This window comes from Ahaetulla prasina, chromosome 1, assembly GCF_028640845.1.
Source record: "Ahaetulla prasina isolate Xishuangbanna chromosome 1, ASM2864084v1, whole genome shotgun sequence".
In the NCBI taxonomy this organism is placed as follows: domain Eukaryota; kingdom Metazoa; phylum Chordata; class Lepidosauria; order Squamata; family Colubridae; genus Ahaetulla; species Ahaetulla prasina.
In genome coordinates this window covers 83,109,955-83,121,533 of record NC_080539.1, presented here as the reverse complement: position 1 = coordinate 83,121,533, position 11,579 = coordinate 83,109,955, and positions in this window count along the sequence as shown.

The window sequence follows — 11,579 nt, the reverse complement described above, 5'->3', positions numbered from 1 at the left end:
CCTGAGAGGACTATAAGGGGCGTGCATAAGAGCACAAATGTGCCTACTGTTCCTATCTTATTGTTCCCTTCATTATATCCAATTAATATAGTTGATGCATAATTTTAATTATATATATATATATATGTTTTCTGAGGTTTTCGCGGGTGTTTGTATGTAGATCTTTGGTTATTCGGGTTTTCTCCCGCGTAAAATTGGAAGTGTCCTGGCGACATTTTGACGAAGTCTCATTCATCATCTTCAGGCTTCAGCTTCGTGCTTCTGGGAGCAATGTGCTGGGAGCAAACATTGCTCCCAGAAGCACAAAGCTGAAGCCTGAAGATGATGAATGAGACTTCGTCGAAACGTCGCCAAGACACTTCCAATTTTATGCGGGAGAAAACCCGAATAACCAAAGATCTACACATATTGTAGGAGAAATTTCTCCTACAAATAGGAAGCTGTAAGCACCTAGCCTGATGATGACGAATGGGATTTCGTCGAAACGTCGTCAAGGCACTTCAAATTTTACGCGGGAGAAAACCCGAATAACCAAAGACCTACATACAAACACCCGCGAAAACCTCAGAAAACAAATATATAAGAATATATATATATTCTTGAATATATATATTCAAATATAAGAATATATATATTCTTCAAGATATGCTGTTTTATCTATGACATTTGTTTGTGTATACTGTTGTGACAAAAATAAATAAATAAAAAAATAGTAATCACATGTAGTTTTTGAAAGAATAAAACATGTATAACACTTTGGGAATAAGTGAAAATATACCTTAGGCTGGGTTTCTTTGTGTATCCCAGTGCTGCCATACATAATTTTTTTTGGTCTTTTCCCCCCAACAGTTATCTCAACTGTATTAATAAAGACAGATTATTCATTCCTAAACAGAGAAACGCCCATCTGCATCATGAGACCAAATCAGTGCTCCTCAATCTTAATCAAGCAGGTTTCATCTCAGACATGGTGGCTGGGATTGACTCCTCAATTAGCTACAATATCTGATAAATCTTTCAAATCACTGCCCAGGAAAAAAATTCTTCTGCATTTTTTCTCACTACTTCACTTTTCTATTTGGCTGAAGTGATTCTTTGCTTTAGAAATGATTTGATAAGTTTCTATAAAGGAACAGTGATGCAAACTACAAGATCACCATTGGGTGTATATATATATTCAAATATAAGAATATATATATATATTCTTGAATATATATATTCTTGAATATATATATTCTTCAAGATATGCTGTTTTATCTATGACATTTGTTTGTGTATACTGTTGTGACAAAAATAAATAAATAAAAAAATAGTAATCACATGTAGTTTTTGAAAGAATAAAACATGTATAACACTTTGGGAATAAGTGAAAATATACCTTAGGCTGGGTTTCTTTGTGTATCCCAGTGCTGCCATACAGAATTTTTTTTGGTCTTTTTCCCCCAACAGTTATCTCAACTGTATTAATAAAGACAGATTATTCATTCCTAAACAGAGAAATGCCCATCTGCATCATGAGACCAAATCAGTGCTCCTCAATCTTAATCAAGCAGGTTTCATCTCAGACATGGTGGCTGGGATTGACTCCTCAATTAGCTACAATATCTGATAAATCTTCCAAATCACTGCCCAGGAAAGAAATTCTTCTGCATTTTTTCTCACTACTTCACTTTTCCATTTGGCTGAAGTGATTCTTTGCTTTAGAAATGATTTGAGTTTCTCAAAAGTTTCTATAAAGGAACAGTGATGCAAACTACAAGATCACCATTGGGTGTATATATGATATACTGTCTTTCAATGCCCAATTATTTTCTCCAGCAGGCTGCAGCTTTGATCCCAAGGGATAGGTTTAAGAGGGAACTCTTCCCATTGACTTTCAAATTGGGAAATATGGCAGTCAGAGAAGGATAAAGTGATATACATAGCAATCCCTCACCTTTCCACCTTGATGCCCCGGCCTGGCGCGGGGAGGACAGGGGTATGAGTGGTAGGCATGTTTGCGCAGCTTCATTTGTGTGAGTGCACCCCACTCGCACAAATAGAGCCAGGCGGAAGTCCTCTCTGCTCAAGCGAGTGGAGCTTCATGTGCGAGCACAAGTGCCATCTGCTCAAGCATTCTCCCTCGTGTGAGGGGAGCTTCGCGCTTCAGGACAAGGGCCCAGCATTCACATGAATGGAGATTCAAACACACACTTGCCTGCCACTTCACATGAATGTGTTTGCCCATTGGTCACAAGGCCCAGTTTCAAACAGGCCACAGCCCAGATTTTGGGGGCCCCAGTGGTAGTGGGCCATGGTGAGTGGAGCTTCGTGCTTGAGGACAAGGGCCCAGCATTCACACGAATGGAGCTTCTAACACACACTTGCTTGTCACCTGCACAAGTGGCCCTTCACATGACTGTGTTTGCCCATCACTCACACGGCCCAGTTTCGAACAGGCCAGAGCCCAGGTTTTGGGGACTCCAGTGGTAGTGGGCCATGGGCCGGGGGTTGAGGACCCCTGATATAAACAATTGTATATAACAGTTGCAGCATCCTATACTGTGCTGTGTATAATAATGAAGTGAATTCAAAGAAGATTCAAAAGAAATTCTCAAGTACCTGACAACAGATGCTCCTGTTGTAGGGGAAGAAAACTCAAAGAACTGCAAAAGAGATTTTAGCACATTAATAGTTTATTATGAACTAAGCAAAAGAAGTAGATCTGTTATCTACTCCAACAGGTGATTGAGCTTTTCCCCCCCTTCTGTTTAATTTTCAGAGACTACCTGGACAAGTCCCTGCAGTTTTCTTGGCAAGGTTTTTCATAAGTGGTTGCCATTGCCTCCTTCCTAGGGCTAAGGGAACATGACTGGCCCAAGGTCACATAGCTGGCTTTGTGCCTAAGGTAGGCGTAGACTCATCATCTCCCCATTTCTAGCCTGATCCCTTAATCACTACACCAAACCGGCTCTTGAATGAGCTAAAGCATTCAATTATATAATAACCTCAGGATACTATTTCCATTGGTTCTACTGGTTTGGATCCAGAAAACTGTGGAACAATAAAAAGTGATAGCTGAAACTTTGGAAAGATAGGCATATGTAAATCCCCATTCTACAAGCACACATGCATTTAAGCAAATAATTGAACCATGTGTACAAATTTCCAATGCATATTAATATCTACACAGAGTTCTTCGTTAGAAGAAACCTTACAAATGTGGTCATCTTTTATATCTTATTATATATAATTTTATTAAGGAGAAAAATAGAGATTATTTAGATTGCCTTTCACTTTTCATTTTTTTAAAAGCATGTCAGGCGTGCTAGTTCCTCTTTTTCCACATTTAACTAAACTTAAATGATAGGCATCAATTGATCTATCAATTACTGCATTATTATAATCATACAAATATAAATAATTTATAATTAGCTATATATGAACACACATAATATGCTGTATACTGTATCAGTATAATTTATTTTTTAATGAGTTGCATAATTAACATTTTCTGGGGAGATTACACATTATTACATCATTAAACATTTTTCAATTTTTTGAGAAAAAAATAATGAAAAACACAATTTGATAAATAGAAAAAGAATATAAAATTCGCTATTCCAGCATAGAATAGGTATTGAAAACCAAATCTATATATATAAACCACTCATGCCATATGTTGTGTCTTGCCCGCTCTCACCGCAGCCGAGGTCTTCTTATCTGCTTCCGAACGCTGAGGAATGTCCTAGTATGCCTCCCGACCCCAGCCCTGGCTCCATGCCCAGACAGGCTGCGGAAGAGGGAGCACCTCCCGGCCCCAGCCCTGGCTCCATGCCCAGGCAAACGGAGCAACTAGACCCCTCCCCCTCCCCCACAGCATGTGAGCCTGAGGGAGGTCAATTACCAACAGCTGCCGACTGGAGTGACCCTCGCTTCAGAAGAATTGATAGGCGGCGGCGTCAGAAGGAAGGGAGGGGCAGGCCTGGATAAGTGCTGAGTCATGGAGCCACACCCCATGGCCTATATAAAGGATCTGCTTTCTGGCAGTCTCTGAGTCAGGCAAAGTCGAACATATCTTGCTGAAGTCACTTTCTGGTCTCCTGCCTGCCTTGAGGACTTTGCTAGGACTTTGGCAGAGCTGCAGAGGCACGCCTGATTCGGATTTCCCTGACCCGGCCGTCAGCGGAGGAGTGGGACATGACACCGTATTCACGAAATCTCCAGAACCGTAAAGCCTACAAACTTGAAGTTTGCCACATGTTCCTCTTGGCGTCTAGGTGCTCACTAAGATTTTTCAAAATGACCATCAGAGCATTAGTATTTCCTATATTATGATTAACACACACCGATCCTAAGGAGTTCTACTCCCCCTCCCCACCTGAAAAGAAATCTGTTCCAAACACAAGCAGAGGAGAGGAGTTTCACTTTCATTTTTACTTTCACAGCAGGAAGCAGCTTTAAAACAGAACACTTGAGCTAAGCCGCGGCCAGGCTTCTTCCTGTCTCCTTCTTGCTCACACAGCAAATACTGTTTCACTTTCCAAACAGCCTCTGATGCTAAGGAGTTCTACTCCCCCTCCCCACCTCAAAAGAAATCTATTCCAAATGCAAAACATAAGCAGAGGAGAGGAGTTTCACTTTCAGTTTTACTTTCACATCAGCAACTAGGGGATAGAATAGAGGCTTCTGTGGGGTAAGGCTGAGGGAGAGAAGGGGATAGGATAAGGGAGGCTTCTGTGGGGCAAGGCTGAGGGAGAGAAGAGGGTAGGATAGAGGAGGCTTCTGTGGGGCAAACCTGGGGGAGAGAAGGGGATAGGATAGGATAGGATAGGATAGGATAGGATAGGATAGGATAGGATAGGATAGGCTTCTGTGAGGCAAGCCTGAGGGAGAGATGGGGAGTGGAGAGGCCGATCATAAATACTCATTAATTTTCAAACTGTAAGTGTTGATTTATCAAGCCAGTTCCATAGCGGAGCATGGGTATTCAGCTAGTTGAGTATAAACTATAAAAATATTATCTATACATTAAACATGATTAAAATCTATTTAATATTGCAAGCCCAGACTCTGGAATGGAAAAGATGGTACATTTAGCTTCTGTTTTTAATAGGACTGTTTTTTATGTTATTTTGATTTTGTTGTTGCTTTGTTTCATCCATCTTTCACACTCCTGGGAGCGAAAACTGGAGTGTAAATGCAAAAGATAAAATAGGAAATAACCCCACTGTGAAGTCCCAGTGCTTTACCACTGAATATCACTGGCCCTATTCAAGAATATTGTGGGAAGCACGAAAAGCATATTTTGGAGACACATGTACTTTAATCATAGATATACGAAAAAATTAATTCCATTGTAAAAAATTAGATGAAAATATTGATTTTGGATTTTCCGTGTGTGTGCGTGCGCGCGCGCATGCTTAAAGCGGACATAGAATAAAGGTGAGGCCCCATGTTGTTCTTTGCCTCAGCAGAACACCTCAGGAAGATTTTGACAAAAATTAAGCCCTTATGACCACACTTTGAAAATTCCCATGCATAGTTATCAAGTCTCCAGCCCAGTCATGGGATTCAAAAAAAATTTACTACCAGTTCTGTGGGTGTGGCTTAGTGGGCATGGTGTGGCTTGGTGGACGTGGCAGGGGAAGGTTATTGCAAAATCCCCATTTCCTCCCGATCAGCTGGGACTCGGGAGGCAGAGAATAGATGGGGTGGGGCCAGTCAGAGATGGTATTTATCGGTTCTCTGAACTACTCAAAATTTCAGCTACCGGTTCTCCAGAACTATTCAGAACCTGCTGAATACCACCTCTGCTCCAGCCCCTTTGCAACTTTAGCAAAGACTTTATTAAACTTGAAATGGTCAATGGAGAATAAGGTTCTAATTCACTCTTATGGTTAAAATTATCACCTTAGTCCCATAAGCACATATCCTTCAAAAGGGTGACACAAGAGGAACTATAATGGCATGAATCCTTAATGAAATGTTCGCACCCCACCCCCACCCCAAAAAAGATAGCATAGTAGTTTTGTCTACTATATACATACAGAGTAAGTACAGTAAATCAAAAATTAAATATGTGCTGAACATGACAAAATGCAGGTCATGACCAATGATGTTATTTCAGAACTATACTTGATTCTATAGAATCTATAGAATCAACTATACTTGATTCTATAGATTCTGATTTATTATATTGGTTGTCATGTTGCTTGGAAATGATGGAAACTAAAGTCTATGACCCTATGACCATCATTTGTGTTGTAAATGTTGTACCTTGATGAAGGTATCTTTTCTTTTATGTACACTGAGAGCATATGCACCAAGACAAATTCCTTGTGTGTCCCACTTGGCCAATAAAAATTCTATTCTATTCTATTCTATTCTATTCTAGTCTAGTCTAGTCTAGTCTAGTCTAGTCTAGTCTAGTCTAGTCTAGTCTAGTCTAGTCTAGTCTACTTGGAAAAAGCTGCTAGTCTTTTCTAAAAAAAACCCACCCTTTCTTATTGCTTTAGATTATTTTAGCTATATCATCATGCAATTATACAATTTAAAGTCCTTTCATTGATTCTTCATTTATCTACAAATTTTCCTGAAATAAATTTATTATAAATTTAAAGAGAGAGATGCAAGTTGACAGCTTCAGCTGTGGAAAACTACAACATGTGCACATTTGTTTTAGAACAACACTTAAAATGTACTTATGTGAAATTAGATTAAGCAAACACAGTTGGGTTTAATTAATGGTGCCCCATATAACCATCAAAGATGGGACAGAAATTTAAAATGAGAACTAAACTAGACTGTAAAAAGATACCCCGCTTGAGATTAAATATGGGGGAAAATTTCCATACATTTACAGATCTAATGAAAATGGAATTGATAAGAAATTGAGGAATAAATCTTACTAGAAACCCCCCCCCCCGAATTTTTCTGCATTTTATATGTTAAAATTTGCTAATTAGTAGTTTTCAAATTCATCAGTAAAGTATTACGTTGGAATTTATAAAGTCCCGAAGCAGGGCTTGCATCAGCCTCTGATGTCCTTGGAAAACTTCCAGGATCTTGAAACCTCAGTAGGCTGACCTTGATTGCTCCTCTTGACACTACCAATCCTTTTTTGGGAGGGAGAATCCCAACATAGGATTTCAGTGAGTATTTCAGGGCAGTACGATCTTATTGGCATTTTAATGTGTCACCATGCTGTAAAGCAATAGGTAAGGGATCCTGTATAGCTCAGAGAACATTTCTTGTGAGCTTTGGCTGCTGCCAGCAAAGTCAGGGAGCATATAAAAAAATGGAGCAAGATCTGAAAAGGAAGCTGAAAGGTGACTTTGTTCTCCCCAATATATTCCCTGTGTTAGCACCCACCCCTCTCCTAGAAGAATGAAATATTCTAGGAAATATTAAAAAGGCAGAATATTATATTTCCCTGGATGAGAAAAGGAGAAACATGTTTTTAAAACAAAGAGCAGCTCCCTGCAGCTCCCTGCCCCCAGCAGATACTTGGTGCACATTAAGACTGGGCCAGCCTATCTACAAGACAATTAGAACTTCAGCTCCAGGGTGATGGAATTAAGACAAGACCCTCATGACATAATAGGATTAGCCCTCTACCCATCTAGCAGCAGGGCTCACTGCATTGCAAAATCACCTGGGGACATTACATCACCCAGCAAGGTTCAACCAAACTTAATTCAAACAATTTAAAAAAGTTAGCTATGACACCTACACAGCCCCCTGGGAGTCTGACAACTAAGAGAATACGTGTTCTTGCACAGGAACAGGAAGCTCAAGGGCAAGGCCCAAGAGAGGGTATAAATACCTCTCTCAACTCCATGTGGTCAGCTACCCAGAATCACACTTGCTTGGTGGTTCTGCTTCACCATTAAACCATCTTTCCAATCAGCCTCCATGTTTCCAGTGTCTTTCTGTCCACTTGGAACTGAACCCAGATGGACATTTCTTCCAACACCTGCATACATCAAGGCATCATCTGACCATTCAGAAGTGGAATGGACTTGTGTAGCTTGTATATTTTAGTGAAAGCAATAGTGGATCGAACTGGAATGATGTCTGTTAAGTGGAAAAATAATGGATTTTTTTAAAAAAAAGTATTGCAGTTGAGAATTTTATTTGCTTATTTATTTGTTTGCTTATTTTTTTATAAATAATTTCTGAACCACTCATCTCCCTCAGATAATTTACAGCACTCCAAGAATAAAAGTTTCATCTTGAAAAAAAGACATCTGTTTAGATCATCTAAACAAATAATAATAAAGGACTATTTTTTTTGAAAGCTGGTATTTCTCCATTTATCTGTTATGTTAAACATAACATTACAGTAGACATATATTGTATCTCTGTTTCTTTCAAACTTTCCCCAAGCTGTAATTTAGGAGTTGATAACCACATATTCTGAATTTTGAATCAATAATACATGTTTGTTCATATGAGGCTTATGGTTTCTTTCAGTTCTTAGTCCTGGACATGAAATGTTCCAGTGACAAACCCCCCCAGATTCAGCAATGCACTGTTTTCTTTCCTTGCTTAAATGACATGTCAATGATAAAGATTTAAATAAGAGGAAAATGTATCTCCCAAGTCTGATATGGAACATCATCAATTATGCAAAATAAATGAATATTTAAAGAGTCTCTGAACTGTCTTTATTTATGGATCTTAAGCTGCCTTCTTTATACTTTATTGATATGTGCATTGTTAGGAAACATTTTATTAACTCCATGAGAAGTTAGAAAACAGAAATTGAGAGAATAAGGTTAGAAGACTGCTGCAGAAAAATGAACTAGTTGTTAAGATGCCAATTTATATCATCATTATTATAGTCATAGATCAACTTCCCCAACTCTTTTCTTCCAAATGTCCTGTACTACAATTTCCATCATTCCTAATCACCAGGAATAGTACTAGAACATTGTAAATCAAGACATCTGTGGGGCATCTAAATATCATAAGATACTGGCAGTGCTGCAACTTATTATTTATTTATTATTTAGAGTATGATGATAATACAACAGAAGAGAAGTAAACATATATACACAGTCTACGTAATTATAAGTAAAACTTCTATGGGGGAACACCAGAAGTGGACTCATAACTGGATATCCAGGCGATCCCCTTTGGTGTTGTTTCATGCCTATCTTCTAGGGATCCAAAGAATGCATATTGTGGGCAATATAGCACAATATGTTTAATAGTTTGCATATCAGCATCACAATCGCAACAAGGGGAATCTTTTCCATCTCCACTGATAGAGGGCAGAGGCATTTCTTCCAGTACAAGCACCTAATTCTGTTCAATTTCAACTGGACAAAGCAAAGCAGGATAAAACCAGGTGGTTTGGTAGAGAGTCAATGGTCAGGCTGCAAGAAGGTACCTGAGACCAGAATTGGGTTTCAGCAGGTTCTGATCAGTTCTGGAGAACCGGTAATGGGAATTTTGAGTAGTTCAAAGAACCAGTAAATGACACTTCTGACTGGCTCCGCCCCCATCTAGTTTCTGCCTCCCGAGTCCCAGCTGATTGGGAGGAAATGGGGATTTTGCAGTAACCTTCCTTTGGAGTGAGGAGGAAATGGGGATTTTACAGTATCCTTCCCCTGCCATGCCCACCAAGCCACGCCCACAGAACCAGTAGTAAAAAAAATTAAAACCCACCACTGTCTTAGACCATTCCGTTCTCCAGACATTCTTGGGGTTAAACTGCATAGATGTTAAGTTAATAGCTGTTTTCTAAGCTGGCCTACAGGATTTCAATCTTGTGACAGGCTGAGTTTGGTAAATAGGGAAGGCCTTGTTGTCCAGCATCCTTGAATGTAGCCAGATGAGAGCTTGTTGTCTTCTAATGTGCTGGTAATCATTGCACAAGAGTGGGATGCAATGTGCCAGAGATGATATTCATTGTCTAGCGGAGTTGGACATCGGCCATATGGGTGTGGGCGCTGTTGAGCCACACACTGGCACGATATTCAGCTATGGAATAAATCAAAGTCAAGGCTATTGTTTGTAGGGCGTTAGCATCAGTACCCTAGGATGTTCCAGCCAGTCTGTTTGGTAAATTGTTGTGGCTTTTCAATTTTCAGGTGTTGCCAGAGGGTTAGTGATCTGTCCAGTATGACCCCCAGATACTTTGGAGATATATTACATTGTAAACTGCAGTTCTGGAACTTCACTGAAAGATGGTAATTTGTGCACCTATTGCTGAGGTGGGATGCGTCTACTTATGTTTTTGTTAGGCTTGGTTGGAGGCACCATTTTTTGAAGTAGCTTCTGGAGATCTTGAGAAAATATGTCTTTTGCATCACTGAAGTTGGTTCTTTGGACTGTGAGATTGATATCATTGGCATAAATAAATTTCCGAGAAACAGTTTCAGTGCTGCAGTTAGCTGAATATTTTAAAATGAACTTTCTTATACATATTTATTAAGACTTTCAGATAGAAGAACACATTCTGGGATTGTGTTATAACTGGAATTGTTGCCACCATTACAACAGCTGCAATCTGATTAATCAGCAACACAATTTGTTTATTCTTAGTGAAGAGATTTTATCATAATCTCAGAAAACCTTTCTTTTTTTTCTCAATGCTATAATGCTAACAAAAAAACTTATATTTTACATATGTAATAAAAAATTAATAGCTCTCATATCTTTTCAAACTTGCCTGCTTATGCTTCATACAAATTCAATGGCTGAAAGGAAATGATATTCTTTGGAATATAAGTTTAGTTTGCTTTCTTCTTCCTTTTCCTTTTCACCAATAACCTCATTTAAAATTAGCACCCAGAGGAAACTGGAATATAGTTTCCTTTCTAGAACACTCTTAAAGCTTGTATATATTATAATATTATAATAATTATATTACAAGCTAGGCTCCAGCAGTATGTGGATCGAGAACTACCAGAAGTACAGGCAGGATTTCGTAGAGGCAGAGGAACTAGAGATCAAATTGCCAACATACGCTGGATCATGGAGAAAGCTAGGGAGTTCCAGAAAAACATCTACTTCTGCTTCATTGACTATGCTAAAGCCTTTGATTGTGTGGATCACAACAAATTGTGGCAACTTCTTAAAGAGATGGGAGTACCAGACCATCTTATTTGTCTCTTGAGAAACCAGTATGCGGGTCAAGAAGCAACAGTGAGAACTGGACACGGAACCACTGATTGGTTCAAAATTGGGAAAGGAGTCCAGCAAGGCTGTATACTATCACCCTGCCTATTTAACTTATATGCAGAGCACATCATGAGAAAGGTGGGGCTAGATGAATCAAAAATTGGAATTAAGATTGCCGGAAGAAATATCAACAACCTCAGATATGCAGATGATACCACTCTAATGGCAGAAAGCAAAGAGGAACTAAAGAGCCTCTTCATGCGGGTGAAGGAGGAGAGTGCAAAAGTTGGCTTGAAACTCAACATTAAGAAAACTAAAATCATGGCATCCGGCCCTCTCAATTCCTGGCAGATAGATGGAGAAGAAATGGAGGTAGTGACAGATTTTATTTTCCTGGGCTCCAAGATCACCACAGATGGGGACTGCAGCAGGGTTGAAATCTAAATTTTTTTGCTACCTACTTT